At 44.1% G+C, this 24,225-nt stretch overlaps 1 protein-coding gene and 1 non-coding gene across 3 annotated transcripts in view; both read right to left on the bottom strand.

The window, feature by feature from the left end:
• The window catches only part of PPP2R2B (protein phosphatase 2 regulatory subunit Bbeta), a 569,986-nt gene that overhangs the window by 193,180 nt on the left and 352,581 nt on the right, over positions 1-24,225 (bottom strand). The gene's annotated exons all lie outside the window — the stretch shown is intronic.
• On the bottom strand, positions 20,928-21,091 carry LOC115873674. Its single transcript, XR_004048563.1, has one exon. It is a non-coding gene; the product is annotated as a U1 spliceosomal RNA (small nuclear RNA).

Below are 24,225 nucleotides of genomic sequence, written 5' to 3'. Positions count from 1 at the left end.
TTTTTGTCAAGCCTAAGAATTATTGAGGTCAATGTCAGCAGGGATGTTTTTGCAAGATATGACATTAGTTGGAGGTAAAATGTCTGTGTAGCTACAATACACAGATTCCTCCAACACTGCTACCCTTGTTCCACATTTTGAGTAAATAAATACGATTAAATACGATTTGGAGAGCCTACTCATAGACACATGTGGCTTTTAGAAGGAAGCATGTGACCTAATGAGAGCATACTTACTAAAGTTTGAGGCATGTACCATTATATATATATATATAATGAGAGAGAGAGAGACAGACACATACACACACACACACACACACACACACACACACCAAAGACAGGATACTGAGCTGCTAAATGAAGGCTGCTTTTTCTTAGGCTAGAGCATTAGAACAACATCCTTCAAGCAAGACCGGAGCTGGTGTGTGGTTGAGAGGAGTAGAGAGAGATCTCGGACAGAGAGTACCTTACCTGTCCCTGCTCCCTCAAGTAATTGTTCTTGTTCAAGTTCATAGATACAATTAGGGGCTAACTCTGCTTCTACAGCCCACTTCAAGGTCTTGGTAATGTATTGACGGGACAGAACTGAGTTGTCGTGTGAATCATGACCGGTGTGGTGTGAATAGTAGCAGCAGCAGCAATAACTTTCGCTGACATTGGTAAGCATTTCCAGGCACTGGAATATATTACCTTTCAGGTGGTTGTGAAGATAAAATGAGTTAATTATGAGCTTGTCCCCCTTCTATAAATGAGGAGGAACTCTAGTAGCACATGGTTAAATAGTACGCTGCTAAGTGAAAAGTTGGTGGTTTGAACCCACGAGCCACTCTGGCAGATATGACCATCTGTTTCCTGAAAGTGGATAGCCTTGGACACCCTGTGAGGCAATTCTGTTCATTCTAAAGAGACACTATGAGCAGGAATTGATTTAGGAGAAGTGCCGCAAGTTCTATACATGGAGGTGCCCCCATATGTAACATCACACCAGCCCTTTGAGGTACCTTCAGGCCTCAGATTTACCTATACGGACATATTGTTATTCTAATTTTACAGATGAGAACACTGAGGCAGTGAGTGCTCATGGTGCCACAGCTAAGAAATAAATGTGCTACAGTCAACCTCCAGGTTTGTTGCATTCCAAAGCCCCTATGTTTAACTGCTGCTCCATTGCATTTGGAACCAGTATTCCCCCGCCCCCTGCCCGTGACCCCCTTCTTTAAATTTTCTTTCTCCTGCTCTGCTTGTCCTAGTGACCGTAGGATGTCGAGTTTTAGTTTCCTCAGTTGTCAAATGGGATCAAATCAATGTCTACCTCAAAGGGCTGGTACGGTGTCCAAAATCTTATAATGCAAGGAACAATTTGCATGATGCTTCCCCTATAAAGATACCTGCCAACCATTATTAGAATTCAGTCACAACCCCGATTGCCTGCTCCTCTCCACGCCAGCTCTTTGCTCCGAGGGCTCAGCAATGGCCGGGGATGAATTTCTCAAAGAGGAACTGGAAGGGGGGCAAGGGTTAATGTGCAGGAGATGAACTAAGCCAGATAAGAGAAGGAGAAGGGGGACGGCTTTGGATCCCACTGCCGGGAACCCCCCCTTTTTTATTATTTGTATAAATCACTTGGCTGTGAAGGTACCACAGGCCAAGCCTCCGAGTATGCCGATGATAATAAATTGGGTAGCACAATAAATAATGGGGAAACCAGGCTGCCAAATGAAGAAGGATTTAGATCATTTAAATCCTAGGCTATGAGTTGTCAAATCCAGTTTAATACTGATAAGTGTGGGATAATAACTCATAGCAAACACCCGCCCCTCCCAGCCCCCAGCACAGCCCTTCTAACCCCTTCTCCTGCCCCTCGCAAACATAAAGAGAAGCCTGAGGGGATTTGCAGAATGAAAAAGGGATGGTATAGACTGACCAGAAATGAGCCCAAGTTATTACATAATAATCCCAGATGCCTCAGCTTGGGCTTAGAGCAAATACTGAGAGCTAATAGAATGCTGCAAGGTTCGATTAGCTGCAAAGTAGATTTTAAAATTGAGAGAGATTTTATACTGTTAAATGGGATGGACAAAAAAAATTCCTAGATTCTCACAGTTGGGTAGAATGACAAAACCAACACACATTAGAAAGGATGAGGAAAACAGAAAACCATGGGTATTGGCTAAGCGAGCTGTGGCATGGCCTAAGGGCAGAGTCAACTCTGAGGAGACGTGTCAAAAGGAGAGACAACTGAGTCCTGAGAATGGCCCACTCTGCAGCTGTGGCTGCTTCTGCAGGACTTACATCCACATCCACCCACATGGCCTCGAGGCTGTGCGAACACTAGAATTTGTGTGATCCCCGGCTTTGATGATGATGACACATGATTTCAGCAACAAATACTTACTGAACACCACCTCTGTGCCAGGTATTATTTTAGACCTGAAGGCACATCAGTGCGCAAACAGACTCTGCTGGTATGTGTTCATAGCAATGGTGCGCCCTCATAGACACATCGGCTCTTTCAATCCTCACAACAGCCAAAGGAGGGAGGAACTAGTAGCACCGCCCTTTGATCAGTGAGTAAGCTAAACCAGGGAGATTCAGTCACTGGCCCAAGATCACATGGGAAGCGATGGGGCCGACGTCCAAACTGCCTCTGTTCAAACCCATTTGGTTTACACTGCTTCCAAATGAGGACAGCGGCGCTGTTTGAATAGTGCCTTCTCTCCTCAGGCAGCACCTTGTGATCCAGTCTCTAGGTCTCTTTTGGGACCTCTGCTTGGTTCTATTTAGAACCCAAGGCGTCCTTTTATTTTCTAGCACAACACTGTCCAACAGATGCACAATGCGAGCCACATGTCATAAAAAATGTACTAACAGTAACATTCAAAGAAAGAGATATGACATTTAATGATGTATAGTATTTCACCCAATTCCCCTAAAATTTTATCATTTCAACTTGTAACACATAAAAATTATTAATGAGCTGTATTATAGACTTCTTTTTCATACTTAGTTTTCAAAATCTAGTATGTCTTTTAGATGTACGGCATATCTCAGTTGGAACTAGCCACATTTCAAGTGCTCAATAGCTAGCCACCATCCTGGGATCTAATGAATGGTGAGTTTGGGGGGATTTGTCTTGACTGGATTTCGTCACAGGAGTTAAGCCATTTTATTTGTCTAGTACATGTCAAGGCTTGTACTGGACATTTGTATTCACATCATACCTAACCATCTCAGCAACTCTTCCAGAGCACATTATTGGGGCCCCACATTACAGATGAATGTACTGTAGGAGAGTGATCAGAGATGCCAAGATTGCAGTGAAAATGGAAGGTTGTCTCTGGAACACCATGTGGCCTTACACGGTGGATTCCACAGAGCAGGATTCAACAAATATTTTTGGAATGAATGGAAGGTTACTTGGCAAGCTACGAAAATGTTGTAAATCGAATCACATATGTCTGACTTCAAAAACGGAATCACATATTTCTGGTCTTGAAAACCGACCCATGTCTGTCTGGTTGTAAAGCCTGCACTCTTTCAGTTATGCCACCTCAATTCCTGTAGGTCTGTTACAGCCTCTGGTCCTATGTGCAGGGTTTCCCAAATGCTTATAAAACCCCTGAGCCTTTTACCCCAGAAAAATAATTTATAGTTGCGAAACTTTTGATCCAGATATTATGTCTAGTGGTCTTTCCCTACACTTTGTATTTGGTTTAACAAATAATCATTAGGCAACTACTAAGTCCCTGGTTGGTGCAGTACCTTAAGCATTGGGCTGCTAACCTTGCTCTATGGGAGAAAGATCAGGCTGTCTTCTCCCATCATGAAGTACAGTTTCAGAACCTTATGGAGTCGTCTCTTTCCCATGCCCCACCTCCATTCTATAGGGTCTCTATGGAGCCCAGGTGGTGTAGTAGTTATGTGTTGGGCTACTGACAACAAAGTTAGCTGTTTGAAACTACCAGCCACTCTGGGGGAGAAAGATGGGGTTTTCTACTCCCATAAAGAGTTTCAGTCTCAGTATGAGCTAGCATCAACTCAATCGCAGTGAGTTTGTTTTTTTTAAACAGGGTCTCTCTGAGTGGGAATCAACTTCATGGCACCGGGTGGTTGGGGTTTGGGTATGGAGCCCTCGGTGACATAAAGGGTTACTCAACTTGATGGCAGTGATGAGGTCTGGTTTGGAATTTGGATAAGGTGACCAGATTTAAAGCGGGACACCATTGACTGGGGGTGGGGTGGTGGGGTTCTTGATTAAAAACTTGGTCTATATGGACCAAATAGACTGCTCCCTAACTTGTCATGCATTCTTTCCAAAAATCGGAACTGTCCCGCCAAAAGCGGGACGTCTAGTCACCTTAAATTTGGATCACCCAGGTTACATACATGCTTGACTACTAACCTAAACATTGGTCATTTGAACCCACCCAGAGGGACCTTGGGAGACAGGTCTGATGATCTCTGCTTAGTTAAGACTATCACCTTGAAAACCCTGTAGAGCAGGGGGTCACCATGAACCAGCATTGACAGAAGGGCAACCTCCAGAAATGTCTCAGATCGAAGGACGAGGGAAGATCTTAGAGGTGTAAAGATGACCAACTCGGGATCTCCACCTTCAAGTGGCTCAGACTGCTTGGGAAGACAGAGGTGCTATGGGATGTTTCCGACAGTCCAATGCCATAAGAACACGTAGATTCACCTATGTACTCAGTTGGAAGTGACTTTCCATGATGTCTCAACATTTGTGCTTCGTTATTTGGAACGACATTGAGTGCTGTCTTGGCTTCATATGGAGGAACTCTTTTGTTCCCCGTTACACGTTTTTATTTAACCAACAATAGGTCTTTTAAGAAAAACTCATGTATTTACCCCACAATGCATCTTGCAGTGTGCCAAGCAAATGACAGGTGAGCTTCTCTTAATTAACTGGCCTTGGCTGTCTGTTTCTGTGTGTAACCAAGAGTCAGATTCCTCATGGCCCAAGAGTAATGCGATCAGATGTTGTTGAAGTGCTAATTACAGAACACTTAGAAAGGAGGAAGATTCTTCACTCTTTCTGCAATAAAATGCCTGGAAACACATTGCTTTCAGGAGTTTATATGAAATTAACATACTAGTAAATCAAAATCGGTATCCACTATTCTGCATCCAGTAGAGCGGCTAGAAATCTGAGACCATCACTGATGAAGGCACAGTGATAGGAACGGAGGTCGGCACCGAATGCCATGCTCGCTGTAACGTGCAGAAGGCAGGAAAGTTCCCTGGGAGAAGCGTCTTAAAAGACAGAAGAGCGTTCGCTTGGTCGAAGGATAAAGGATTGGGGAAGGAAGAAGCATGGCACATTCGGAGACCAACCATGCAAATGGCCCATGGGAGAAAGCTTTCCGGCTGACACTGAGAAGCTAGACTGAAGATCAGGAGGCACTTCCCCGTGGACAGGAAAGAGGAGGCATCAAGGACTTTCAGGAGGAAGCCAGCTTTGTGTTTTAGGAACATTTCATTGCAGCTCTTGCCATACTTCATCATGGTGTTTATCACAGCTTGTTGTCATTGTTTTTCTTACCTGCTTTCAACACTAGCTTGAAATTCTTAGGACAAAAATCCCTGTCTTTGTTAGTGTCCCCGGTGCTTTCATGCCGTATCTGCTGCATAACTGATGATCAGTCTTTATTTTGAGCCATGGTTGTGTGGGACTTCTCGATAGGTTTGAGGGGACTCAATCGGTTGATCCCACAGACCTTCTGAAATTGTATGCAAACATTTGTGTGCAATATGTACAATTGTTCCCCCCTGGAGAGATCTTAATTTTTAGTAGGTTTTCAAAGGGGTCTTAGACCACCCAATGATTAACAACTGATGCATAAATGGGGGTACTTATAAGATGTGGACTCATGCTATGCAAGACCTCTCCAAGGTGGAAGGCCAAAGGGCAGTTCACAAGAAAGGTAGACTCGATCAGGCTGGCAGGGGAGGGTACAACCTGCTCCAGGTGTTAGAGCTGGGGACAAGAGAACGCCTTCAGGAAAAGGGGAAAACCTTGGGGATGATACCGTAATTACTCCTGCTTGCAGTCCTCAAAGGAAGGTGTTCTACATACAGGTATACATAGGGAGCTTTGAAATCACCATCAAATGAGACCTTTGGAACTGAAGGGCCCCTGGCGTCGCAGAATCCAAGGAAGAGAAAGATGGGGTGTCTGTATGAAAAAAGGTCTGCTCAAAGACATCTGCTTTCCTTTCTCCTTCCTGAACTCGGCTGCTGAGCTGAAAATGACACTTTTAAATAGAGATGATACACAGACACGGAAAAATATTCTTGGGGGTCGTCCGGTTTCTTGATGGATAGCTACTATAATATAGTAATTCAATTTCAATGGTAGAAAATGGATGCTTTATACTTTCTTGTAATCTCTGATTTTTAAAAAACAAGAATGTTTTCAGTAAAGAGACATACACGGAGAAAGCCTGAATTCCTTCTGAGAAATGAAGGTAAGATAAAATGAAAACGCAAGCAAGCAAACAAACAGAAAACCCCACCCCCAAACCCCTAGAACTCCTAAAGAAAGATCACAAGAGGGCACTGGAGTTCTGAAGTTGTTTTCTGGCCTCAAAGCTTACAAACAGCAAAGCACTCATTTTAAAATGGCTGATTTCTAGGCCCCAATGCAGCTCCACCAGGTAAGTCTTTAGGAATGGGACCTGGGAATCTAGTTTTCAAAGCTCTCCAGGTACTGCCTACGCTTTCCGCGGGGACTTGGAGAACACAGGGTTGGTAAGGGTGAAGCACACAGTAAGGAAGGAAAGTTCAGGCCTAGCTGGCAACTTGGCTTTTGCATCTCCATAGAACCATTGTGATTCATAGGGTTCTCACTAGCTGACTTTCTGAGATAGCTCTCCAGGTCTTTCTTGTTAGTCTGTGTTAATCTAGAAGCTATATTGAAACCGCTTTAGCATTACAGGAACATGCACCTAGGATTCAAACCCCTGTGGATTCTACCACTGAGCAGCCACCTCCCTCTTAATCAAACCAAACCAAGCTCACTGCCATGAAGTCCATGCGGACTCCCAGTGACCCTTTATACGAGGCTAGAACTGCCCTTGTGAGTCTCTAAGACTATAACTCTTTATGGGAGTAGAAAATCGTCTTTCTCTCCTGCAGTGGCGGATGGTTTCTAATTGGTGGACTTGGCAGTTAGCAGCCCAATGCATACCAGCCACTGTGTCACCAGGGATTAGGAGAAATGAGAGCAACACGAGCTACTTTGGTGACATAGGCTGGTTTGAACCCTCAGCTGCTCTGAGGGAGAAAGATGAGGCTTTTTGCTCCTGTACACTTTTAGTCGTAGAAACCCACACAGGCAGTTCTACTCTGTCCTGTCGGATCCCTTTGAACCAAAATCTATCTGATGGCAGTTTTTGTTTGTTTTAAGGGAATGTCTCATGAGCATAGCCCATGATGGGGCTGCTAGAACAACGTGCCGAGCTCTGAGGCTCGGCACATCAGGAGTGGCGGGGTCACCACCGATCAGGCTTGCTAGAACTGCTCCTTCCTGGTTGCACGAGAGGTTCGCTTCTGATACCCAGGGCCCTCCATTTTAGGCCACCTAAATTTTAATTTAATCTAGCCTATCATATCAGATACACCTTTGAAGTCAAAAATTATTCTTTTTGAAACAAAGTAAACATATTCCAGTTCAACAATCTTTTTCACAGATCGATATTAACCTCATTTCCAAATATAAACAGGTCTACCCCACTATCTGTATTTCTAGGTAAGAAATTGTATCTTTGAGGAGGAAGACTTGCCCAGGCTCACACACATCACTGACGATTCTTCATGGAGGTAATGGGATTTCCCTAATCGCACCCATTAGGTTATCTTATTGTAATTATCTCGGGGGCCAATCTGTCTATGTAATGGGCTCTGGAGGAATCAAATCTCCGCGTTCTTACAGAGGGAATGTTGTGTACGTGTCAGAAGAAAACTGCTTTGAAGAATTACTGGCTAACCATGAAATTGTTCGATTTGAGGTTTTATTGCTCCAATGGGTATTTTTTTCTTTCTTTTTTTTATTCAAAGGCTCTTTAATAAATTTTAAATGTGCACAGCGCTAGTGGCACAGGGACACCATACCATCTGGTGAGGGTGGGCAAGCTGCTGCCTGCCTGCTCATTCTGCGGGAGCACATCCGAATCTTAAGGTTGCGGAGACCGCCAAAGCTCTGGATGGCATAACGGGTGGCCAGCTCTGCCGCCATGCTGGATTGGGTTGACCCCTCTCCCAGTTCTTCCTACTTCGATATCGATGCCTTGATGCTCAGAGCATATTTCACAAGTGTTCAGTTAGTGTTCCCTGCAGGTATTCTGACTATACAGTACTCTTCCTAGCTCCCCGTCTATTTTTTTGTGGGTGCAGTTTTTTAATGCGTAGGGTAGAAAGAGAGAGGGACCACTGAGAATAGGCAATCATGAAAAAACGAGTAACTAACTGTGAATAACATAGAATAAATTATAGTAATGCATGAACCAACTTCTGTGCCAAGCATTCTCTTTGTCCCAGATCTCATTGAATTCTCTCGAACAAGAACCCTGTGGCTTGACGGCACACTGAATGGCTGGGTGGAAGGGGATTGGATTCTTTTTCTCCCCTTTTCTCTACTAAGGATGACTTCAATGTGTACTGGACTGAAAGGATTCAGGGAATGCCAGATTTGTATAGTCTCAAAACATGCAACTTTGCTAAAAATCTATAAAATGACCACGAGGCTACTAAACGGCATTTTGCTGAGGACTGCTCAGTTGTGAGACATGCAAGATGCCCTTTTCAATAGAAGGGAAATATGGGGTGGCCTAGGAAGAGGGCTCTGGCATTAATGCTAGGCTGGAGGCTCCACAATGGCTTGCTGCACTTCTTGATTGGCTGCTACCACACCCCCATGCACACACCTCAGATGTGGGAACCGCCCCCCCCCCCCCCCCCCAGCCTACATCTATTCCAATGCAAGTTTCTCAAGCCCTAGGTCCTCTTATCAGGAGTCCTGGTGACATAGTGTTAAGCATTGGGCCGCTAAGTGCAAGGTCACTATGAACCAGAATTGGCTCGACGGTAGTCAGTATTTGTTTGTGGAAAGGTGGTGTAGGATGGAACCCTGATGGTATAAATTATGAAGCACTCAGCTATGAACCAAAAGGTAGGGAGTTCTAACTCATCCAGTAGCTTCTGGGGGAAAAGATCTGGCGATCTGCTTTGATAGAAAAGCAGTTTGTTTTATTACATCATCGGGGTTCACTGTGTTGGAACCAACAAGAGGATACCTAACAACAACAAAAATCTTGAGTTTAAAAGCAAAACAAAGAAACAAAACCCTTTCCTGACTCTCTGGAAAAGTTATTTCAAGTCTCCTTCTTGTCAAATTGATTCTTCCCTTCCCAAGCTTCCCTCTTATACGCTCTTTGTAGTATAAGAAAGCAAACAGCCACCAAACTAGTAAGCTGACAGGAGAAGGCCCGGTGCAGCAAGTCACACGCTAAAACGTGCCCCACATATGCTCACAGAGCAGGGAGCAAATATCACTGCCAATCAATCCGCCTCCATATCGAGTGGTGTGCAGCCAGGATTACCAAGATTAAACCAGGACTGGATGACGTGCGAAAGTGGGCCCGGCTGACCTTATTGATTCCTCCCCTCTGCGAGAGAATCACAGGTTAGCAGACGGAAATCAATTCAACTGCATTAAGCTAAGTCTCGTGTCAGTTTATTCATACTAGGCCTGGAAACAGCTTTGCACAATGGTGGGAAAATAGCTGTCCACATACAGGTGTATATACTTGTTTATAAATGAATACGGATGGAGTTCTATGCATAGGTTCTTGTTCTTTCACCTTTTTAATATTTAAATTAGGCAATAGACCGTTAGGCCTTCCCTACATGTCCTTTCACCCCCAGATATGGTTTCTTTTCCCCCACCTTTCTTTCAAATAAGAGGTTGTTTGTACTGAGCTATGTTAGCCACTGCAGATTCCAGGAGAGGATGGGGCAGACACAGACACTGTAGGGAAAGAGGCACCGGCAGCCATTGGTTCTGGAAGGGAACATCATCTTGGCTTTCAGAGCCCGGGAGCGTGGCCCTCAGGCTTTGCACTATAGGGAATGCAGAACTCCTTCTCTTCCCTCCTCCAGCAGAGCAAGCAGCCTGGTCCCGAAGAGAGCGTTCAGAATAAACAATGGGTTGAAAACACTGCCCTTCCAGCTGAGAGAAATGTGAAATTCCACTCCCACCCTCGCCTGGGTCACCCGGGAACCATCCTGGTGCTCCATCAGGGCTGGGACATGAGCCAGGCACTCGTTTGTATTAGGTGCTCAGCCATCGCCTAAAAACCACCAGGAGAGCCAACGAGGGCTTCCTTCTCATTCCTCATCACCAGGAAACAAAGCACAGCAAGTTCTCCTGCAAGAGATTGTGGCTCTGCTGGAGAATTGCTTAGGGCTTGTTTTTCCTTTGAGCAAGCTGTCTGTCTACTTCTGAGCAGGCTGGGCCTGCTAAGACATTTATCCTCCGCCTTCAGGGCTATTCAAAGCCCTTCGGGCCTTTGAAAAGAGCTGCCAGCTACTGGGGAGCGAAGCTTGTCCTCTGGTGGACGGCCAGGAAACCCAACAAAAGTACTTTTACCAAACACACATGGTCAGCATTCCCAGAGATCGGGCAGTGAAGAGGGTAAGAGCCACATTTATATTCGAGTTTAGAATATAAACCTCCCCTTCCCAACTGGGTGAGAACTAAATAACAGACCCAAATCTTCAGCTGTTCAAAGCTGGGCACAGTGGGTATCTGTGCAGTGGTCGATCAGTTGCCCTGCTTCATTAGCCCACAAGTCCCAGTTGGAAATGTGCCTTCTATGCACGCCAAGCTTGGAATGATGGGTAAAGACCTCTGAGTCTGATCTTGGTTTTACAATTTGGGAATAGTATGCCCTCAAACAAAGGGATTAACCTTAGCGAGACTTAAGTTTCCTCCACTACATGAAAGGAAGAATTTCAACTAAGAGGCTGAGGTGTTGAGCTTTTTAGTCCATTAAAGAAATGGAACCCTAAAAACCTGACTCAGAGGGCTGTTATGGAAATGTAATAGGAAAATAAATGCAATAGCATTTTGCAAGCTGTAAAGTGCTAGATGAACGTTAGTTATTGCCATCGGGGCAGAAGAGTGTTCTTTAAAGGCCTATCGTCTCTTAACCACAAGCAGTTCTAAAATGATGATTTAAAAACCTTTTTTTTATTGTGTGATGAATTACAACTACACCCCATGGGGTTTTCAAAGATGGATTGTTCACAAGGAGATCACCAGACCTTTCTTCCGAGTCACCTCTGGGTAGATTGCAAACCTTCAACCTTCCAGATTGCAGCTGAGCACATTAACCGATTGCACCCTCACCCCCCACCCCCAGGGATAATTATTAGACTCTTTTAATTTAGTAAGTCACTGAATCCCTCTGAACTTGTTTTTCCACCTAAACGGTCTGAGTGAGGAGAAAATGGCGTAAAATAGGTGAAAGGTACTTTCGTACAAGTCACAAATTATCCTAGAAATGCAAGCAATTATTATTTAGGGAGCGTGTTTTGACTTTCGGTGTCAGGATGCACACGCTGCTAGCTCTTGGCTCCCTGACAGGTTTTAATTGGCCTGCCTATGAAAACCGTACAGAGCTATTACGCGCTACACCTGTGATGGCCGTGCAGCGTGTTAATCAAGACAATTAGGCTGGGGACCCAGAGAGCGGTTTCCACCACTGTGCATAATCCTCCTCACTCGGAGAGGGGAATTGCCAGCTGCTTTAAGGCCACTCAGATGATCTCACTTTCTTGGAGAGGGATCCTAATCAGATCCACCTTGACTAAGCTACATTTATCACCCAGGCCTGGAACGACACGACATCTGGGGAGAAATATTAACTTTGACTTTGACACAGTTTTGGTGCTGGGAGTTTAAAAAAAAAAGGTCACATGTGGCCCTCGATGCATAAAACAGCCTTGCCCCATCCTCCAGTCTCCAGGTGACAACCTGAACTGTCAAGAGAAAGTTGATCTCCTTTAAGGCATGTGTTCTAGGGGTGGCCTGGTGGTGGGGGAGGACACTGTGACAACAGATGACATTAGCTTGAAAGGCATTTTATTCTCTCTCCGGTGAGAAGAACAGCAGGGGAGGACTTCTGGGCCAGTGGACGTTCACTCCCTCAGCTTCTCCCGCAATCTGCATGGATTGCCTTCTTTCCTCCACCCATTGCCCAGGCCCATCTTTTCCAGAAAGCCCGAGAACACAGTTTGTTTGGCTTCCTTTGGACCCTTGGGCCAAGTAGCTTGGATGAAGCCTCAGTGATTAAAGAGGGCAGCAAATAGCACCGCCTGCTAAGTGGTGAGCTTGCACTCACTGATCGCGGCAGATCCTGAGAGAAAGAGGTGCTGTGGAGATATTTTCCTTTCTTCCTCTTAAACCATAGAATTGTGGTTGGGGAACGGTTGTAGGTGTACAGAAAAATTGAGCAGAAAGCAGAGAGAGTTCGGGGCTATAGATCCCTCCCCCACCCACTCGCGTTTCCCCTATTGTCGACAATTTGCACTGGCGTGGTGCGTTTGGTATAATGGAGGGAACCTACATTGATTTAAAAATAAATAGCTGCCCTCTGAATCGATTCTGACCCCTGGCAGCCCCAGTGCGCCCACAGAGCAGGCCTGGGCCTCATCCGTTTTCAGCGGCTGCTGTTCTTAAGTAGATCACCTGGCCTTTGAAAGCAGCAACACCCCCCCATGGTTTTGCAGCCCACTCACAAGGCGCTGGAGGGCATTTTAAGTTCAAGGGGAACATGATGACTTTCAACATAGGTCAGATGCTTCAGCTTACACATTCCTTGCTACCAAGTTGATATTTGACGCAGAGAGACAGACCTAGGGGGGAGGTGAGCTGTCCTACTTTTCATAGGAAATGGTCGCCAGGTCTTTCTCGCATGGAGAAGCTGGGTGGGTGGGTTGGTGGGATGGAACCGCCAGCCTTTTGGCTTACCATTAGAGACTTAGCCATTAGAGTGTGGCAAGCAGGTAATCCTTGATGTACAAAGGGGTTCCAGGCTGACAACTCCGTCTGAAGTCAGTTCTGACATAACACAACCATTTCAGGTATTGTTTTCAGTTTCATTATTATTGCCTTTGTTATCAGTATCTCCACAAATCCAAGTTTGAACACGTGTCCGTGAATATTTGGGGAGCAAGATGTTGCTATGAGTCAGAATGGACTTGGCGGCAGGGAGGGAGGAAGGGAGTGAAGGGAGCATTTGAGGATAATCACATCAGAGAATTACCTGCTGAAACATGGTATGCCGCATATATTATTAAGGGTAGGATGTACACAATGTACACACACAGACAAAGCATGCACGCACTTTGTTTAAATGTGAATATATTTTTAAGTCAGCTTTCCTTGTATTCTCTTTAATAACTTATTGTTGCAAAGTTGTATTCTTGGCATTTAATGTGATTCAAAACATATCATACCTCAAAATCAAGTGAGGTGCATGGTATCCATTTGGTCTCCAAGAAGCTCTGAAGTGTGTGGCAGATACACACACCTCATTGTAAGTAATTGTGGTTAAGAATGAAATTTAAAAAACCAAAACATTATCTCCCTTTTTTTGAACAGCTGCTAAATGGTTAGGATGCAAACACTTATTAAGTAGTTTGGTCCTAATTACTTCTTAAGAAGAACCATTATTTATTTTGGTATAGGAGTACAGAGGGAAAAAAAATACTAGAACAAAAGGGGACCCTGGTGGGGATATTGGACTGCTAACCTGAAGGTCGGTGGTTCAAACCCACCAGCTGCGCTGACAGAGAAACATGAGGCTGTGTTTCCATAGAAAAGTACAGTCTCAGAATGAATACACACACACACACACACACACATGACGGCTACATATTAGAATCAACATGATGGCAATGGATTTTGGGTTAAGAGTGTCATGAACTCAACGAATGTCAAATGTGCTCAACACAATTGCAGTATGTACAGATTGTGATAAAACGACTTTTAAAAAAAGAGTGCCCAAGTACTCCCTCAACACAAGAATACTTTCTTCTAGTAAATTGGCATTCTATGATGCTCACCTTCCCGACACAACCACTGAAGACAAAGCGGGTGAATAAGCAAATGTGGTGAAGAAAGCTGATAGTGCCCGGCTATCAAAAAGTATAGCATCTGGGGTCTTAAAGGCTTGAAAGTAAACAAGCAGCCATCTATCTCAGAAGCAACAAAGCCCACATGGAAGAACATATCAGCCTGCGTGATCACGAGGTGTCGAAGGGATCAGGTACAAGGCATCATCAGAACAAAAATCTTACCATAGTGAATGATGGGGGGAGTGCGGAGTGGAGACCCAAAGCCCATTAGTGGCCCGCCCACACTCAGCTGCTCAGCTCAAGTCTCCTGGTTGGAACCCTCGGAAGAAAGACAAGGTAGCCCGTTTCTGTGAAAGTGAGTCTTGGGAATCCCACGGAGAAGCTCTACTCTGTCATGTACAGCCACTATCTACGTTGGAAGCCTACCAATGACAGTGGGTAGTTTCACGTACAGGTGTGCAAACTGATAGAGTTCCCATTCATCCTTCAACCAATTGCCTGTCCCCAGTGGTAACCCCTTACATCATTATAATGCAGCATCATTAGGGTATGAACTTTATACTTTTAAATTTCCTTCCATCCCCCAAGGCTCCTCCCAGATCACATTTCTTGACTCTCACTTTCATTGTTCCCACTTTCACCCCCGGCCCTCATTCACTGCTCACCATTTCTGTGATCTTGTCATTTCAGGGGTATTATAAAATGGAATCAGATTGCACATAACCCTTAGCGGCCTGGAGTTTTAAAAAATTAGCATTATTCTCTGGAGAATCATTCAGGTGGTTTTATCAATAGACTTAAAAAAAAAATTGCTAAGTAGTATTCCATTGCATGGAAGCCCCAGAGTTTAACCTGTTGGAGGACACCTGAGTTGTTTCCAGTTTGGGGCAACTATGAACAATTATGTTATAAATATTTGCATCTAGGCTAATGTATAAGTTTCTATGCAGACATTACATTGCATTTAAAAAAAGGAGCTTCATTTTCCTAAGTGAAATGCTTAGAATAGTGTTTAGCAAAGTGGGTGAGATTGCCCCCTGGAGGTTGCTGCAATACTGGGGTGGGGGTGGGGGGCTGTGAAAGCAGATACCTACATTTTATCCTGGATTATGGGCTACAGTGCAAAAGTTTGTAATTACCAGGTGGTGCTGGGTAGAAAGATGGCAGGCCAAGCAAATTTAGGAACCAATGGTCTAGAAGTTCCGTTGCTGGATCATATGGAGGCAATAGAAGTTGGGTGTTTAATTTTTAAGAAACTGCCACACCGTTTTCCAGCGAGGCTGCACAGTTCTGTATTTCCACCAACAATATGTGAGGGACGCAGTCTATCTGCCTCCCTATCGGCTTTTGGTATTGTTACTATTTTTTCCCCCATTTTACTCATTGTGACAGGTGTGTAGTGATATCTTATTGGGGTTTTAATTTGCATTTCCCTAATGGCTAATGATGTTGAACATCTTTTCATGAGCTTATTTGCCATTTTTATACACTCTGAAATGTCTATTTGTATCTTTTGTCCAGGTTTTAGTTGATTTTACTTTCCTACTGTTGAATTTTGAGAATAATTCTTTGCATATTCTAGATTTACATATTGCCACATATGTGGTTTGCAAATATTTCCTCCCATTCAACAGCATGCCACTGCAGCTTTTGTGGATCAAATGGCTCTAATTGTGTTGAATTCCTAGTAACCAATCTTCCCCCCTTTATGAGTTGTGCTTTTGGCGTCAAATCTAAGAACCCTTAAAAACTTTTCAGCTTCATGTTTTACATTTAAGTCTGTAATCCATTTCAAATTACACATTGTGTATACTGTATGAGACAAATGAAGCAAAATATTTATTTATGGCAAACAGAGATTCAGTTGCCCCAGAACTATGTGTGTTAAAAAGGCCATGATCTCAACATATGTACACATGTGCTTGATAGAATTGTGTATGGATTGTTATAAGAACTGTAAGAGTCCCCAATAAAATGATTTATTAACATTATAAAAAAGGCCATGATCTTTCATTGAATTGCTTTTGTACCTTTGTCAAAACTTAGTTGAGCATGTGTGTATGTGGATGTGTGTGTGGAAGTATGTGGGGATACTCCTGGGCTTTTTATTTTGTTTCATAGATCCAGATGTCTATCCTTCCATTAGTACAACACAGTCTTTAACACAATAATTATAAAGTAAATCTTGACATCTGCTAGGTTAAACTCCTCCCACTTAAAAAAAATCTAGAATCTTAGTCCTTTTGACTTTCCATATGCTTTATAGAATAAACTTGTCTATAATTACAACAACAACAAGAAAACCTCGCTGGGATTTTGTTTGGACATGCATTTAATTTGCATATCCTTCAGGAAGAAGTGACATCTTTACTATGCTGAGTCATCAAGACCTATGCTTTTAATCAGCAACTGTAAGCATTTGTCTAATTTAGGACCCAAACCCCAAACTAAACCCACTGCCATTGAGTTGATTCCAATTCATAGCAACCCTAGATAGGGTTTCTGAGATGCTAAGTTTTGTGGGCACAAACAGCCTCATTTTTTCCTCCTATCAGCAACTGGTGGGTTTGAAATACTGACCTGATGGTTAGTAGTAGCCTAATGCCTCACCCACAATTCCACCAGCGCTCCTTTTATTTTTAGACCAAACCCTAACCCACTACTATTGAGTCAACTCTGCTGCCAGCCATTCAAATTGTGGAGAAAGATGAGGCTGTCTGCTTCCATAGTTATAGTCTCCCAAACACAACAGAGCAGTTGTAGTCTGTCCCAAAGGTTCTCTGTAAATTGACTGGATGATAGCTGTCACACATACATATATATTTTGAACATTGGTTTTTACCATCAGAAAACAAGAGCTCAAGCAGAAGTTAAAAGTCAGAGAACGTTAGACCTCAGCAGTCAACAGAAAACAAGGGGGTGTGAAGACGGGGGCTGTAAGCTGAAGCATGGCCCTGACAGTGGCTGCTCAAGTCCCCTGGTCATGGCCACTTGAGAACACAGGCACATGATTGCTATTGTCTGCAAGAACATTCTTAACAGAAGCCAGAAAACCATTAAACAAAATGGTTTGTTTTTGCAACAGTGTTGGCAGCTACTTTGCATGAACATAAAACAGAATGAGTCTCATTTACAGCACAGGAGGTTGAATCCAGATGACTGGGGTTCTCGGTGCTCTCAGAATGAGGACTGAACAAGAGATGGTGGCCAGCCTCAAGGAGCGAAAACTGTAGCTGGAACAACAGACACACACATGTCACAGAGCAGGGCGTCATCTGCTCTGCTAACAATGGGAGCTGAGTGCGCCCATGGGCAGACATCGAACTTGGCTCGGGAGATCAGTCGTGGCTCCAGGGGAAGGTGTATTTATACAGCAATTCAAAGCAGAGACACGGTACACCTAGCTGTACACATGCTAGCAAAGAGCAATAAATACTTTCCAGGAAATCCCAATGGTGGCCGGAGGGACACATGGGGAGCTTAGTCCAGCGGCTGGCTCAGTACGTGCTGTTTAATCTGCACAGATCAAGCACACACTGGTAGGATAAAAGGATGACGCTGAATTCTATGTTTGGGCAGCACAGGCTGTAGAGTGAGGAAGAGGCTATACAGGGCAATGTTTCTCCAAATGCTGTGTTACTTGCTAGTAGGAATCACAAAGAAAAAACAAAACAAAACAAAAAACGTTCCTACAGGTTTCTTTCTATTCCTCACCATAAAATCTGAGCCCCTTGCCTTGGTGCATAGGCCATGTGTGGTCGGATCCGGGCCTGACTACTCAGCTTCCTCTTCTTTCTCCCTTCTCCTGCCTCCTTCTGCTCTTTCCACACAGCAAGTCTCATGGTTTTTGCATTTTGTCATTCATTCATTCATTCATTCATTCAAGAAGTACTGAGGGCAGACCACTATTCCAGGACCTGAGATGACAATAGTGACCATAGCCAGCCCAGTCCTACTACCACAGAGCTTCCATCCTACCAGGAGCGATACATAAAGTAAGTCGAGTCCGGTAAAGCCTCTGGAGAAATACTAGGCAGAGCGGAGGCATGGATGATGGCAACTGCAGGTTTAGATAGGAACTGGGGAGAGTATCTGGTGAACACTTGAGCAGAACCCGAATGAAGTAATGGGGGCAAAACACAAAAACAGAGGGGAACAAACTATTCAGAGAGAAAAAGAGAGAGACAGTGACAGAGACAGAGACACACAGAGAGAGAGAATTTCTGAAATGCAAAGAAGCCGAAGGGAGCAGAGAGTGTGTGTGCATACAGTAGGGAGACTGGGAGACCGGGGATTGGCGTGAAGGCTAGTCAAGCTCAGGCTTGTTTGGACCTTGGTGATTATTGTGGATCTTTTCCTCAGTGGACAGAGAAACGGGAGATTCTGAGTCGGAGCGTGACATCACCTGGCTTACAAAGAATAGACTGTGGGTGGGGACAGGGAAAACCGAACAGCTCTGGTGAAAGGATGTAATCACAGTCCGAATGACAGACGGTGGTGGCTTGGCCTGGTGCAGTAGCAGTGAGTGCAAGGAGAAGCGGTCTGCTCTGAGGTATGCTGATGATACAGTATCTGACAGGGCTTGCCTGCAGATTGGACCTGAGTCATGAGAGCCAGAAGTCAAGGCTAGCTCCTAGGTTTTTGACTTCAGCAAATGGACATATTTATTGAGATTGAGAAAATGATCTGCTTATACCTCCCCCCACCCTCTACCACCTTGCTGCCATTGATTTGATGCAAACTCATAGGAACCCTAAAAGACAGTAGAAATGCCTCTGTGCATTTCCAAGACTGTAAATCTTCAGGAGAATAGAAAGTCCTATCTTTTCCCTGAGGAGCAGCTGGTGGTTTCAAACTGCTGACCTCACAGTTAGCAGCCCAATGTGTAACCAATATGCCACCAGGGCTCCTTTACAATTTCCTAAGGCTGACTGATTTTCATGATTCAAGACTTACACCAATGTCCTCTCTCGGACTACCCCTTGGCCAGCCAATCATGGTTCCATTTCATTTTTCAGGGCTTAGGAATCTGAAATTATGTTATTTATTTTATTTAACTCACTGATCATATGGCTCCTCTCCTGGAATACTAGACCCAAAAGAATCATGTATATTATTTTTATTACATTATTGCTGTAACTTCAGTACCCAAGTCATAGTCTGGATCACAGGCTATGGTCAATAAATATTTGCTGAGCAAGATTTGGAGTGTGTTTGACAAGTTAAACAAGTCTCTGGGTTTCTTTAGTGTGCTTTTTTTAGATCCTTTAATAAAGCAACTCATTAATGAACTAAATAATATTGATTCTCTGCACTGTGGCAAGCACTTTTCCAGGCTCTAGGGAAACAAGAGTAAGCAGAAAACACAATCCAGACCCACAGGGAGATTACAGCACCTGGTGTAAGCACGGGAAACAATCTCACAAACGCGGAATTGCCAGTGCGTTAATAAGTGACACAGTGCACACAGCAATGGGCTCAGCCATGAGCATGGTTGAGAGAACGTTACAGGACCAGGCACCGTCTGGTTCTGCTGGACATGGGGTCCTAATGAGTCAAAACTGACCTGGGACCCTCTAACAACAAGAATTATGAAGGAGGAAAAAGATGAAGAATTCAATGAAAAAATACATAGAGGACATGAACAGACAGTTCACCAGAGAAGACGTCCAGGTGGCCAACAAACACATGAAGAAATGCTCATCATCCCGAGCCACTTAAGAGATGTCAATCAAAATGGCAATGTGATACCACCTCACACAAGCATTGACATCAAATCTCAGGAAGTGCTGGTCAGGATGTAGAGAGGTCGGAACCTCCACACACTGCTGATGTAAGTGTAAAGCCAAGTAATCGCTCTGGAACATGGTATGGCACTTCCTCATGCAGTGGGGAGGGGGACCCTATATTACTTGTTTATACCATAACCCGTAATAGCCATAGTATGAACAGATATACAGTGAACCCTCGTTTATCGCGGTTAATCGGTTCTAGGCCCTACCGTGATAAATGAAATTCCGCGAAGTAGGATTCCTTATTTGTAAATAAAATATTTTCGTAGTTAGAGCATAGAGGACATGAAAAAACACCCTTTAGTCACCATTACACTCGCAAACAATTACAGTACACTGTAAAAAAGCAAAAATGCATCTGATACGTAGCTCCGATACGTAGCAATGCAGACAGAAGCGTGTACAGTATGAGCCAATCAGTGGCAGTAATGACAGAGCATGCGCTGTTACGCAAAAACCGTGATAGAGTGAAGCCGTGGAAGTCGAAGCGCGAAGTGGCGAGGGTTCACTGTATGCAGATCCATCTTCACCACAGTACTATTCACAATAGCAAGAAAATGGAAATAAAACAAATGCCCATTAATGGAATGAATAAATAAGCATTGGTATATACACACAACAGAATACTACACATAGCTAGCGAAGAAGGATGAAACCGTGAACACCTCATGGCATGAATAGACTTGGAGAACATTATGCTGAGTGAAGTCAGTCAGTGACAAGGGAAAAAGTACTGATTGAGACCACTGTTCTCAAAAGCTCCCAGCCATCAAGTTGATTCCAACTCATTGTGAGTCTGTAGGACAGGACAGAACTGCCTCTGTAGTTCCTGAGACGATAATTCTTAGAGTGGAAAGGCCCATCTTTCTCCCAAGGAGCAGCTGGAGGTTTTGAACTGCTGACCTGTGATTAGCAGCCCAACTTGTAAGTCCTACACCAGCATGGCTCCTGTTATTATTTTGTGTTGCTTTTTCAGGGGAGAGCGCGTACGCAGTCCCCCACTACCACAAATTATGCAGTCGAGTCTCCCACATTTGGGGAAATCGCAGGGGTCAGCACAGCCGGAGTGCAATGGATAAGCCTTGCCCTGGGAAAACCACCTTCGTGATCATGGTATCTCCCCTGCCAGGTAAGTATTAGGGCTCCTGTTATAAAGGAAAAATCAGGACAAAGGTTTTCATACCCAAATAAACAGACTTTGGTTGTTACCAAAGTAACCGCTTTGGGCGGAAGGGAAAAGGCAGGCAGGAAGGAGGATCAGTCGAGTCGATAGGTGTTCGCTTGAATGACGGGCAGGATCGTATTCGACAGGAGGGAAAAGAGAGAAAAAGGGGAGCAAGGCAAACCATAGGGAGACGTGTGAAGTAGTATAAGATGTTGCACACAAAATTGGTGATCTGAAATGTAATCCCCACCTAATTAACAGGTTTTTTAATTTTGAAGAGATACACAGAGATATTAGAGCATGCAGTATAGAGAGCCAATTTTGTTGGGGAGCACAGAGAAGGCTTCTCTAAGCCAAGATGCAAAGGAGGAGTAATGGTGGACCTTAGGAATCTCCGAGAAAGATAGATTCTGTGATGATAGGTCCCAGTTTCTGTGAAGTTTCTTGAGAGAAAAATCATGTCTTGGAAGAAATACAGCCCAAATACTCCTTAGACATGAGGATGAAGAGACTTCCTCTCGTGTACTTTGGACGTGTTATCAGGAGAGACCAGTCCTTGGAGAGGGACAGTATTCTCGGTAAGGTGGGTGAACAAGAGGAAGACCCTTATTGGAATGGGTGATGGATTGACACAATGGGTTGCAATAATGGCTCAAGCTTTACCATTATGGGCCTGGTGCAGGACCAGGCATGTTTCGTTCTGTTACACCCAGGGCCACTGTGGGTGTGAGCTGCCTCGGCAACACCTAACAACATACTGCCACCCCATCCAGAGTAGAGAGCTCCTGTTATCTAACAACATACTGCCACCCCATCCAGTCAGTAGCTCCTGTTAATTTCTGATGCAAAAGGGAGGAGCGTTTTTGCCAGCCAAGGACAACTGACAGCTTGAATGGAAGGAAGCCAGTTTGATCCTTGGTTTTAACAAAGAATGTTATTATGTTAGAAATTCCCAGCCGATACAGAGATTTGATGGAATATTAGTTGTAATAAGAAAGCATAGCCAATGTCCAGGGATATTTGCTTCTAAGACGGCATTTTTCTTTGCATTGTATCCTCTGTGCCAGATTTGCACGTGTGATTTCTCAGCTGCTGCTCTTGTAAAGGAAGTGGTTGTGAATTAACAGTAATCAACCTGGCTCTCCAGAGGCACCTTGTACCTGACAACACCCCAAGTCCTTTGCAAACATCAGTTAAGCTCCTCTGCTTCCTCAGGGATGAGTTCCTGGATTTTTGCTGAAATCAAGCAGACTTGAAGGGGAGAGGCTGCAGTAATTCTTTGGGTCATTCTCAGGCTTCTCACAAATCCACGATTGAGAAACATCGAATTAGCTGCAAGTTCCTTAATATATTTCACCTAAAAAAGTTCTTCCACATGTCCCTCTTGTCAGGGATGAGAAAACGATGAGAAATTAAAGCAGCAGTGTGGGGAGGGCAGGTTGGCAGCAACTGTTAGGGTAAGCAGATCCTTCACATCAGCAATTCCATTTTGAGGCAATTTTCCTACAGAAATCCCAGTGTTCACACTAAAAGTTATCAGCAAGCACTCCCACTGTGGTATTATCTCCAATGGCAAATAATATCTTGACTGTGGTATTATCTGCAATGGCAAATAATATCTTCAGGTAAATCGATCAAGATGGAAACAACCACAGAGGGAGTGGATACTAAGAAGCAGATAAAAAGAATGAGGCTGACCTGGATGGACTGGCCAAGGAAGCATTTTGAGAAAGATTATTGAGGGAGAAAAGAAAGTTTCAGAATCCTGGGTGCAGTATGCCATACATGGTGATTGAAAAATAAGCCTAGACATTTTTTGATATGCCTTCTGTAGGAGGTGGGAGTTAACTAGTCTTCCCTTGGAAGTGGGCCAGTCTCAATGATTGACTTCTAATGAACAGAAATATGGCAGACATGATTACGTGTCACTTGCAAGACTTGGCCATCGAGTCATTATCATTTCCCCTTTGATCTCTGTGTCCTCATTCTCTCTGGGGAAGGGCAGCTGCCGTGTTGGAAGAACACTCAGGGCACCCTCTGGAGAGCCCCCCCCCCCAAAGGAAATGGAAGTCTCTCACCAACTACCAGGGAGGGTCTGGGGTCTCCAACCACTGTACAGCCAGGTCAATTTCAGCTGACTGCAATGTTGGCCCACATTCTGACCAGAACTCCCGAAGTTAAAACCACCCACTTTTGCAACTCTTGGAGTCCTACCTCTCAGAAAAATGTGTGACATAGCATTCGTTCCTTATTGTAGACACCAAGCATTGTGGCACTAATAAGTAATATTTTATCTCAACATTATAGATTTTGAAAATCTAATGTCTTCACACATACAAATATTTCGAGAAAGGCCTGGAAGGGGAGGTACAAGGCTAACTCGAGTAGACGCAATGAAGACATATTGATGTCAACTGGTGAAATTTCAGTGTGAAGAAAGGAAACAAAGAAGGAGCCTGCGTTAGAGATGTGGCTTTGGTGATAGAAATGACACCCAAGATGGCATGATAAAAATTTGCAACAGACCAACAACTTGTTCTCCACAATTATTTTTAAAAAATAACACCAATGCTAGCCATTCATGTGGACTTCATTGGACACACAGGAATCAAATGGATTACATACATCTGAGAAAGAGCTGGTGAAGAAGCTCAAGGGCAGCAGTCATAGTAAGGCCAGGGGCCATCTGCAGGGCAGACCATTCGTGACTCATGTGCAAGGTAAGCTGATGCTGAGAAAAGTGCAAACCGGTCCACTACAGTCAAATACCACCTTGAGTATATCCCACCTGAATTCAGACACCACTTAAAAAACTGGCACACAGAACACTGATGACTGAAAACCAGGTGTCTGGAGGCTCACCAAGGATGTCATCCATCAAGACAGCAAAATATGATGAAAAAGACAGCAAAGAAAAAAACAACCAAAAAATCTAAAGGAAAGTCAGAAGAGACTGAAAAATGCCCTTGAAAGAAAAAAATAGGAGAAATGCTAAAGTAAAGATTTGAACAGATTCCAAAGGGCAGCTCAAGAAGATAAAGTAAAACATAATGAAAGTATAAAGTATAATGAAATGTGCAAAGACCTGACGTTAGAAAATCAAGAA

The sequence above is a fragment of the Echinops telfairi genome, unplaced genomic scaffold, assembly GCF_000313985.2.
Source record: "Echinops telfairi isolate 266 unplaced genomic scaffold, ASM31398v2 ScPeMD7_7469;HRSCAF=8507_0, whole genome shotgun sequence".
Lineage (NCBI taxonomy): Eukaryota > Metazoa > Chordata > Mammalia > Afrosoricida > Tenrecidae > Echinops > Echinops telfairi.
The sequence above is the reverse complement of the archived record's forward strand: the minus strand, read 5'-3'. Positions and strand labels throughout refer to the sequence as shown.